Source organism: Schistocerca serialis, chromosome 4 (genome assembly GCF_023864345.2).
Source record: "Schistocerca serialis cubense isolate TAMUIC-IGC-003099 chromosome 4, iqSchSeri2.2, whole genome shotgun sequence".
In the NCBI taxonomy this organism is placed as follows: domain Eukaryota; kingdom Metazoa; phylum Arthropoda; class Insecta; order Orthoptera; family Acrididae; genus Schistocerca; species Schistocerca serialis.
The window spans coordinates 578,103,279-578,114,734 of record NC_064641.1 but is presented as its reverse complement, the minus strand read 5'-3'; the positions used below and the strand labels follow the sequence as shown (position 1 = coordinate 578,114,734).

The following is an 11,456-nucleotide window of genomic DNA, read 5'->3' as shown; positions in this document are numbered from 1 at the left end:
TCAAGGCGATCTCATCCCCATCCCCCAGCACACCCGTCCTGAATCCAACTCCACTCCCGATGTTATTCTCTCCTCCCCCAACCTCCTTGGCCGCATAATGGTGGATGTCCTGGAGCCTATTGGTAGCGACCATCTCCCTGTCCTCCTCACCGTTTCAGACGGTCGTCGCCCTCGCCCCGACCCTCGTACTGACCCTCCCCCTAAGTTTGTCCACGACTATTCCCGTGCCGACTGGAATGCCTACCAGGATACCCTTTCCACCCAGGTCGATAGCCACCCCTTCTCCTACCACCACCCTGACGATGTGACCCATGCCGCCTCCTTTTTCCAGCAGACCTTGTCTGAGGCCGTGGAGGCCCACGTCCCTACTGTCGCCATCCACCCCCACCGTCCTACCTTACCCCCACTTCTCGTCCTCCGTGAATCCCGTCATCTCTACCGTGCCTTCCTCCGCACGCATGACCCGGACACACTACGACGCCACCGGCAACTCCAGCGACACATTCGTAATTTGCTCGCGGCTAAGAAACGCCGGGACTGGCGACAGACATGTACCCGTTTAAATGCTACCGTGCCAATCAACTCGTCCAAGTTCTGGTCGGCCTTCCGTTGCCTTACCAGAACTAAACCCTCCCCCTATTATCCTCTTCTCCATGATGATCACCCTTTCCCTGACACCCTTAGTAAGGCCAATCACTTTACCTCCTACCTCTCCGATGTCTTTTCCATCCCCGATGATCCCCAGTTCGATTACTCCCTCTTCCCGGATGTCTGCGATCAAACTGACACCTCCGTCCCTCCCCTCGCCCCGGGTTTCCAGTACTTGGACAACATTGCACACACGGAACTCAATGCCCCTATCACTACACAGGATCTCATTGCTACACTCCGCACAAAACGCAACACTGGTCCTGGTCACGATCGTGTCACCTACCGTCACCTTCGTGAAGCTCCTGTCTCTTTCCTCTCCACCCTGGCCAGGCTCTACAATGTAGTCCTGTCCATCCGGTTACTACGCCGACCTGTGGAAAACCTCCCGTATCCTCATGTTCCTTAAACCTGGCAAACCGCCGTCCGCCGTCTCCTCCTACCGTCCCATCTACCTTACCTCGATCTTCAGCAAGGTCCTGGAATCTATCCTCACCCGACGCATCCACCAGCATCTCCGCCAGCACTGCCTCCTTCCCATTACCCAGTGTGGCTTTCGGCCGTCCTTCTCTTCCGATGACCTTCTCCTTCACCTCACTCATCTCCTTTCTGAACAGCTTAATTCCCGTTGCTCCGCAATCTTCCTCTCCCTGGACCTTGCACGTGCCTATGACCACTTATGGCATTCTGGTCTCCTCTTCAAACTCCAAACCTTCGCCCTTCCCATTAACTACGTCCGTCTGATCGGCTCCTTTCTCTCCCGCCGTCCTTCCTATGTCACCATCCATAACACAGATTCCTACACCTTTTTCCCCTCTGCCGGTGTGCCCCAAGGCTCCGTCCTCTCCCCCCTTCTGTACCTTTTGTACACGGCGGACATGCCGCCGCCGTCAGCCCCCGTCCACCTTCTCCAGTTTGCCGATGACACTGCCTTCCTTGCCCTTGCCCCCACCCTGCAACGCTCCCAACGCCTTCTCCAATCCCATCTTGACCGATTCACCGCTTGGTGTAACCAGTGGTTGCTCAAGGTCAATCCTTCAAAAACCCAGGCGATCATTGTAGGCAAAACCACCCCTTCCTTCCGCCTCCTTGATTTCTATCTCACCGTCTATGGCCGTCCCATCGCCCTCACTTCCACCCTTAAGTACCTTGGCGTCACCCTCGACCGTCGCCTCTCCTGGACTCCCTATCTCCGTACAATCCAAGCCAAGGCACGTTCCCGACTCCGTCTCCTCAAGCTCCTTTCCGGCCGTACGTGGGGTCTGGACCCTTCCACAATCCTCCACACCTATAAATCCCTCATCCGCCCTATCCTTTGTTATGCCCATCCAACCTGAATCTCCGCCCCCCCTACCTTTTATAAATCCCTCCAAATCCTTGAACGCCATGCTCTCCGCCTTGCCTATCGCATCCGTCTCCCCTCCCCCACGCGGATCCTGTATGATCTCATCCCCTTCCCCCACCTCCTCCTTTTCCTTGAAAAGATACGGCTCCTGTACACCTCCCGTAAACTTGATCCTCCTCACCCGCTCGTATCCCCGATCCTCTCCCATCCCCGCCCGCTGCCGCGCCTGTATTCCCACGTCCCGCCCAGTCTCCATCTCTCCACCCTCCTTACTCTCTCCCAAGGTGGCTTCCGCCAGCTCCCTCTCCCTGATGATGTCCTCCTCCCCTCCATCTACCCCTCCTATCAACTTTGACCCTGCCCCCCCCACTTCCAGTGTCCTTTCCTTTAGGCACCCTCCCTCCCTCCCTTCTCTTCCCTTCCCTCCCCTTCTCTTTCCTTTTCCCCCGTCCCCTCCCTCCACCCCTCTTCCCCCTGGGCTTCCCCTCCCCCTTCCTCCCTCCCCCCTTTCTCCCCTGCCCGTGGCATCTCTGCTCTCCCCTCTCCCTCTCCCACTCCCCTTCCTCCTCCTCCTCTCTTGGCAGGTCCCCGGACTCGCACACGCATAGTGAACTTTCGCGCGCCGGAGATCATCGCCATCAGTGTCTAGTGTGTGTGCTTCGTTTTGTGTTTCGTGCAGTTACAACTCAACTGTTCACATGTGCCGTCGCCGTTCTCCGTGTTTTGTGCGCCGTGTCAACAAGTGTTAGTGTTTTTATCGTCCCACGTGAACGGCTTCTTGTTTTTTGTTTTTTGTAACTCCTTTCTTTGCCCGCCATTTTTTGTATTGTCTGTGTCACCTATATCATATTATTGTACCCCATAAGGCTCAAGAGCAGCGTATTAAGCTGCTGCCAGCCCGCCTTGTATGAGGTGATGAAAATTCCAATAAAGGAAAAAAAAAAAAAAGAATTGCGCAAAAGGTCGATATCGTGTTGATGCGTGGCTACTGCGTTCAAAATGCCCCACGAGCGTGTGCTATGTATGCTGCTCGGTATCCTGGACGACATCATCCAAGTGTCCGGTCCGTTCGCCGGATAGTTACGTTATTTAAGGAAACAGGGAGTGTTCAGCCACATATTTTAACGTCAACCACGACCTGCAACAAATTATGATGCCCAAGTAGGTGTTTTAGCTGCTGTCGCGGCTAATCCGCACGTTAGTAGCAGACAAATTGCGCGATAATCGGGAATCTCAGAAACGTCGGTGTTGAGAATTCTACATCAACATCGATTGCACCCGTTCCATATTTCTATGCACCAGAAATTGCCTAGCGACTCCTTTGAACGTCGTGTACACTTCTGCCACTGGGCACAAGAGATATTACGGGACGATGACAGATTTTTTGCACGCTTTCTGTTTAGCAATGAAGCGTCATTCACCAACAGCGGTAACGTAAATCGGCATAATACGCACTATCGGCCACGGCAAATCCACGATAGCTGCGACAAGTGGAACATCAGCGACCTTGGCGGGGTAATGTATGGTGCAGCATTATGGAAGGAAGTATAATTGGCCCCCATTTTATCGATGGCAATCTCAATTCCTACGTAATGTTTTACCGAAGTTACTACAAGATGTTTCACTGCATGACAGAATGGCGATGTACTTCCAACATGATGGATGTCCGGCACATAGCTCGCCTGCGGTTGAAGCTGTATTGAATAGCATATTTCATGACAGGTGGATTGGTCGTCGAAGCACCATACCACGGCCCACGTGTTCACCGGATCTGACGTCCCCGGATTACTTTCTGTGGGGATAATTGAAGGATATTTGCCATCGTGATCCACCGACAATGCCTACCAAAATGATTCAGCGCATTGTCAATGATTGTGCGAACATTACGGAAGGCGAACTACTCGCAGTTGAGAGCAATGTCGTTACACGTATTGCCAAATGCATTGAGGTTGACGAACATCATTTTGAGCATTTATTGCATTAATGTGGTATTTACAGCTAATCATGCTGTAACAGCATCCATTCTCAGAAATGATAAGTTCTCAAAGGTACATGTATCACATTGGAACAACCGAAATAAAATGTTCAACTCTACCGGCGTTCTGTATTTTAACTTAAAAGACGTACCTGTTACCAGCTGGTCTAAAATTCTGAGCCATATGTTAGTGACTATTACAGCGCCATCTATCACAAAGCGAAAAAAGTGTTCCAACTAAAACATTTATATTTCTTTATGTACTACACGAATATGTAATAAAAATGGGGGCTCCTATTTAAGAAATCGCAGTTGATATCCGTTTGACCTATGGCAGCGCCATCTAGTGGGCCAACAATAGCGCCATCTGGTTTCCCCCTTCAAGCTAGACGAGTTTCGTACTTTGTAGTTTTTTCGTTTCCTGCTTATTTCGTGAGATATTTGGCCCGGTCACGATCAATGGATCGTGTGTGTGTGTGTGTGTGTGTGTGTGTGTGTGTGTAATGAGTTTCATAGCAACCATCAACTCCCATCGCTCTGTAAGGCTGTCTTCAGTTACACCACTGTCACCATACGCTGGAGTTATGCAAGTGTTCTGCGTAGTTCTGAGAGCATTACTCCGGAGTTAAGACAGTTCGAACGTAGACAGATGGTTAGCATACGAATGGAAGGAGCTTCTGCAACCCAAGTAGCCGCACTATTTGGGTGATTCAAGAGGCAACGTATGTAAAACTCATTACAATACCAGTGAAGTTGGAAGAATATCACCGGCTGCTGTGGCCGAGCGGTTCTAGGCGCTTCATTCCGGAACCGCGCTGCTGCTACGGTCGCAGGTTCGAATCCTGCCTCGGGCGTGGATGTGTGTGATGTTCTTAGGTTTGTTAGGTTTAAGTAGTTATAAATCTAGGAGACTGATTACATCAGATGTTAAGTCTCATAGTGCTTGGAGCCATTTGATTTGGAAGAATATCATCTGCTAAGTCACAACGCGAAAGAAACGTTTTAGGGAGTTATCGTGGCATACGGTCATTGAGGCGAATTGTGATGAAAAATAAGAGGACAATAGCTGCAAAGGTCACTGCAGAACTAAAAGTCGCACTCGAAAACCCTGTCAGCACCTACACAACGAAAAGAAATCTCCAGCAACACTGCCAGAACGAGATTTTCACTCTACAGCGTAGTGTACGCTGATATGAAACTTCCTGGCAGATTAAAGCTGTGTGCCAGACCGAGACTCGAAGTTGGGACCTTTGCCTTTGGTGGGCAAGTGCTCCACCAACTGAGCTACCTAAGCACGAGTCACGCCCCGTCCTCACATCTTTACTTCTGCCAGTACCTCGACTCCTACCTTCCAAACTTTACAGAAGCTCTCCTGCGAAACTTGCAGAACCAGCACTCCTGAAAGAAAGGATATTGCGGAGACATGGCCTAGCCACAGCCTGGGGGATGTTCCCAGAATGAGATTTTCTCTCTGCAGCGGAGTGAGCGCTGATATGAAACTTCCTGGCAGATTAAAACTGTGAGCCGGACCGAGACTCGAACTCGGGACCTTTGCCTTTCGCGGGCACTTTTTCGGTCCGGCACACAGTTTTAATCTTCCAGGAAGGCACACTCCGCTGCTGAGTAAAAATCTCATTCTGGGAGCATCCCCGAGACTGTGGCTAAGCCATGTCGCCGAAATATCCTTTCTTTCAGTTGTACTAGTTTGGAAGTTTCGCAGGAGAGCCTCTGTAAAGTTTGGAAGGTAGGAGACGAGGTACTGGCAGAAGTAAAGCTGTGAGGACGGAGCGTGAGTCGTGCTTGGGTAGCTCAGTTGGTAGAGCACTTGCCCGCGAAAAGCAAAGTTCCCGCGTTCGAGTCTCGGTCCGGCACGCAGTTTTAGTCTGCCAGGAAGTTCCAGCAGCAGTGAATTGCATGGCAGGATTGAATTTCAAAACCACTCATCAATCACCAAATTCCAACAGTATTTAGCCTCTGGTTAGTTCTACAGAGAAATGAGTGTGATCATTATTTATCGCTATTTTGCAGGAACAATAGTGTCAGATTTCCTCTAATACCTTACAAGGACTATGTTTATTCATTCCGGGACGACTGTAAACTGTTCTTAATCCCATAGGGTTTCGTACACAATATTAGGCATGGTAATGTGTTGTGCCCGCCCCCCCCCCCCCCCCCCACCCCCCCACTCCCATTCCCTCGCCAAAATGGGGAGCCAATCATTAATTGTGTACACACATGGGGTCCTGAAGCTTGTTAAATTCTGTGGAGCTCTTATAGTTAGTAGCAACGTTAAGAAAAATCGTATTTGAACCATGAATCAAAAAGTGATCGATAGAAATTACCATTCTGTTGCTCTACGCTCATAATAAATGAAATTTTATAAAGTTGGTAAGTTTTTCCATAGCATCCAACTGTGACTACCTTCACAAGTTACGGCATCGAGGTTGCCAGAGGATATATGAATAGTTTCCAGAATCGTATGTCACATGAGATACACGCCCTCTGTAATTGCGATTTTGACACAAAAACAAGATTTGATCTGTATTTCGATCTTTTCATACCTACTAGCTTAGCCACCAGTTTCCCAGTGCCATGAAACCTTGTCTCTCAGTTTATTCCATGGAACAAACTATTGAATCGTCAGTAATAGTTGTAGATTTTTCGGTACCACGTGTTCGTGGCTTTCTGGCAGCATGTGTTATTCATTCAGCGGTTGCGTAACATGCCCCAAGGCAAATAGCTTTGTCCTCCTGGCAATAAAACATCTGAAATGATTGTAAATTTGTACCTACGTTACCTGGATCCTGTACCAGTACTTCTGATTTGATTTTTTTCCTTATCGTCTCACAATTAAATGAACTGCTAAAGTAAATGCGGTTAATGGGTATGGAGAACATGCTTCCATTCTTCCAACCCAATCATTCAAAACATATTGACAGTAAGCAGTACAAAAGCTGTTGTGGACGAATAATTGACTGGTTTTATTTACATTTGTTGCGAATTTCAAGTGAATCTGCAGCTAATGTCTATCACTAAGCATCACTGTTAAGAATTGTGTTTGTCTGCCATCACAAATGACCGTCATCAGTTTACCGTCCCTATAGTGCTGCACCAAATGCATTTCTGCACTTTCCCATGGCTATGGATCGTATAGTGACGCCTCACTATGACATAAGACATTACAGTAAGTCTGAAAGAGGATGTCAATGGCAGGTTTTAGGAGTAATTTCAGCGTGTAGGGGAAAATCAACATGAGAAAACTTACGGAAGCAATACATTTGGTTTACGAAGCGAAATATGTAACTTGTTCCTCTCCCATAACTCGTGAACCCATTGTTTTACCATTTATCAATTTATTAATGACTTTTCGGGTATTTCAAGTTTTATTCACTATATGATGGCCCGTCTTCATTCCTATTTATTGTCTAGTTTTGCTCTATTTTGTGTGACCCAAAACGTTTATTTTGAAAAAGAACTGGTTAGGAATAAATATTGGACGAAAGTGAATGTGTCCAAGAGATATCTGAAGGGTTTTTGACTGGTTTGTAACCTGTCGAACAGTTCAAATATTGTAATTCAACAACTTTGTTTATTTAGCAGTTGGAACCTTTTTCTGCAGTATTTCTTTACTAGAGGAATTAACCTAAAACTTAGAATTCTATATGAATGAAATAATATTATATTGTGTCCATGGTCACAACGTATGAGAAACAACATATCAAGTGGGGGAGGAACGGGTTGAGATGGGATGCATGGTGGTGTCATAGTCCGCCACTCTTGTTTATCACCTCCACAATGAGGTGAACACCTGCTCTGCAAGGAATTAAACCGTCTGCAGAAAGATTTAGCTTAGGCCACATTCCTGCAAGTAACTAGCACATGGCTGGGCTGTGTTGTGTGTGAAATACAAATGTTTACGTGCTCTTCACCCATACACAAACACTGCCAGAAAACAAATGTAGGTTATATTCCAGGTTTCAACAACTGCCGATACAAAATTGGGCCGAAACGTTGGTTTTCGCCATTAGGTACCATACCCAGAAAACTTTTATGTTGAATATTGTGGCAGTTTGTTGTAATGAACTGTTATCATGTGCACACACATTGCAACGCTGACTCCAGTCTGTATCACCCTTTCGTAGTCCCCAAAGCTGCTCTTAGGCGCCATTTGTAAGTGCCTCTCGCAGTTGAACGTTTTCATTTTTCATTTAACAACTTCATGTCATCGAAGCCATCAGCGGAAACATCATCTTTATATTTTATTGATCGAAATGTAACTTTACTACTATTTAATCACATACGAAAATGATTCACATATGAAAATCACATTATTGGATAGAAGAATTAAAGCTAACTGCACTGGCTGTGAGCCATCGCGTTGGAAATGTGCGTCATGCTAAGCTAGTCGAATGTCTTACTGCTATTGGATTTCTTTCTGTCATAAGCATACTGCAGATTTAACGGCACATCCATCACGAGGCTGTCACTGTTACGGACAAGACAACAGCAGTGATTGTTCTGTAATCGTTATGAGTAATAGTCACTTTCCATTCTTGTGATTAACATGGAACGATTTTACTGAAGAACATTATGTGACGTATCAAAGAATGTACTGTGAGTGTTTTACAATACCATATTGCTCTTCTTTGGTCATCATACATTGTTTATATGCTCAATGTACTCGATTGATATTTGACTTTCTATTACCTGTAGTTTACAAAATACCATTGAGGATGTTCGTGTTTTGAAGTTAATGCTCTGTTGTTGTCTTCTCATTTGCATTCCCCTATTTTGAGGGTATTGTCAATGACAGAATAGTAAGTAAAAACCTATTTACGTCTGTAAAGATCAAAGGATGTGTTAGCTACACACAATGTTTACTCCATATCAACCACTGATGCTTCAAAAAATGAATCACTTCTGGTAAAGAGCTTTCGATTTTTCAGTGCCTTTTAAGAATGAGAAACAGTAATAAGTTTTACAGCTCTTGACTTTCGATATTCAGTTCGTCACTGCCGTCTGCGGTAGATCTTGGTTCGAAACAGGCAGCAGGACTAGTACGTTATATCTGCAGTTTCGCTCTTCTTTAAAAGAACTCCAAACTGACAGACCAGAAATTGGGTAAAAATCTTAACATTACCTCTGAATTTAAAGTCTACTTGCAAACTAGATTCAATGAAACTATTAGGGAACTTAATTTTTTCTGTAGCAGACTGAGACCTCGTTATGGAGCCAGTAAATAATTGTTCCTGACTGTCACCACATCTTGAACCCCTCAGTGGGCGCATGGAGCGTAACAAACACTTGGGCACCAAGCTAATTACACTGCGTTTTCCTATTTTTATTTGTTTCTAAACGACACACAGACCACTAATAAGTGTCATAGACGTTTTCGAATAAGTTTGCGGTCTCATTACTTATATATACACGTATGTGTTTATAGCCAGATACGGATCAACTCTCAACAATTGAGAATTAACGAAATAGTTGCGACAAAGGCCACCAGCCTCATCTTACCCCAAGGGACGAGAATAAGGGAATGTCAGCGCCCATATATTTGTATTAGCTCCGTACCATTGTGATTACATTCCGTTACATTCCTAAGTCCCAATGCTAAACAGGAAACATACATTATTGTCTTGCATTTAGCCCCCAATCGTATCGCTAAAAGTCATCAAAAATCTCAATTAAAAAGTCCCAGGACGAATGTTGAAAGGAAGACAATCAAACAGTCAGAAGAAGTTAAACACATTAGTTCTTAAGGAGACAATATAGCTCATTTTCTTTTTAAGAAGTCGTAGCTGTTTTCTTGATAAAGGTACATTCTATTAATAACACCAGTTTCCTTTAACTCGCGACAACTACAGCACACTACAGTTTGAACTACATAATTAGCAAGCAGCAACTGGTACAGATCTGCCTCTGTAAAGTCTCCTGTTTCTGCACGAAATAAAAAGACTCGCCTTCAAAAGTTGGAAAATGCCATTGAAACTCCAAGCCGCTCACAGGAACTTAACTTTGTTTACGTTCGCACTGTACGCAAAACGGAGCTTGTCAAATACCCATTAATTACTGATGTGTTGAGAAATCGAGAGAGAGAGAGAGAGAGAGATGGGAAAGAACGAGGAAGGAAAACAGAAGCGTATCATCATTACATTTATTTTAAAGAAAAGAGAATGAGTAGTGAATAGAGAGAAGGAGAGAAATTAAATTGAAAGCAAAATTTAAACAAAATCTGCTACTTGTTTCTTTTATTATTTCTGGTAGGAAAGGAAAGTTCAAGAGTAAGAACGAGGGAGGGGAGGGAGGGGTAATGAAAGGTCTGTTCATTCTTTTAAGAGTCGCTCTCCGAAACTTTATTTTAATTGTGGGATACCTTTCCTGACAGAAGGCACCAAATCTCTGGTTACTTTCTGAAGAGGAAATTGCAGTCGATATGCAGTAAGGCCACCTCTTTCGTTACTCTTACATTCGATTGCCTAGTTTGAGTTAAATTTTACTGTTCTTTTCGTTTCAGTGAATTCCTTAGCTGAAACTATTAAAATCAATGCATTTTCATATCACAATTCCACTCCTCAAACAATTACAACACGGAAAGACAGAGAGGAGAAAACGTTCTCCATGGTCACAAGCATCCGAACACTCGTGGCAGGTACTATTCGGCGGTAATCTGCATTCCTAAACGTGCGAAGCTATAATTTCAGTTTATAAAATTCGAAAGTAGGCGATTTTAGCAAAAAACATTTAGGTATTATAGGTCCTTAATTTTATTTATTTTCAGTTGAACAGTTTAGGCTGAATGGTAGATAGTGTTCCCATAAAAACGCATTCTTCAAACTTTTATAGCTACCGCGTCTGTTATGTGTTGATATCCAGTAGCTGTCGCGGCATTTAGGCTGATTAAAACTGTTTGCCCGACCGAGACTCGAACTCGGGACCTTTGTCTTTCGCGGCAAGTTTTAATTTGCCAAGAAGTTTCATATCAGCGCACACTCCGCTGCAGAGTGAAAATCTCGTTCTGGAAAAATCCCCTAGGCAGTGGCTAAGCCATGTCTCCGCAATATCCTTTCTTTCAGGAGTGCTAGTTCTGCAAGTTTCGCAGGAGAGCTTCTGTAAAGTTTGGAAGGTAGGAGACGAGATACTGGCAGAAGTAAAGCTTTGAGGACTGGGCGTGAGTCGTGCTTCGGTAGCTCAGTTGGTAGAGCACTTGCCCGCAAAAGGCAAAGGTCCCGAGTTCGAGTCTCGGTCGGGCACACAGTTTTAATCTGCCAGGAAGTTTCATATCAGCGCACACTCCGCTGCAGAGTGAAAATCTCATTCTGGAATTATTCGAATCAGTAGATAAGACACGAGTACGGGCATTTGACTCCGAATGAAAATGAAGACGAATACAAAAAATGGTTCAAATGGCTCTGAGCACTATGGGACTCAACTGCTGTGGTCATAAGTCCCCTAGAACTTAGAACAACTTAAACCTAACTAACCTAA

The 11,456-nt window shown here is 45.4% G+C and overlaps 1 non-coding gene across 1 annotated transcript; it reads left to right on the top strand.

The window, feature by feature from the left end:
* The first annotated feature begins 11,147 nt into the window (after nt 1-11,147).
* Nucleotides 11,148-11,222, top strand: Trnal-caa (transfer RNA leucine (anticodon CAA)). The gene has a single exon. It is a non-coding gene; the product is annotated as a tRNA-Leu (tRNA).
* Nucleotides 11,223-11,456: the final 234 nt, after the last annotated feature.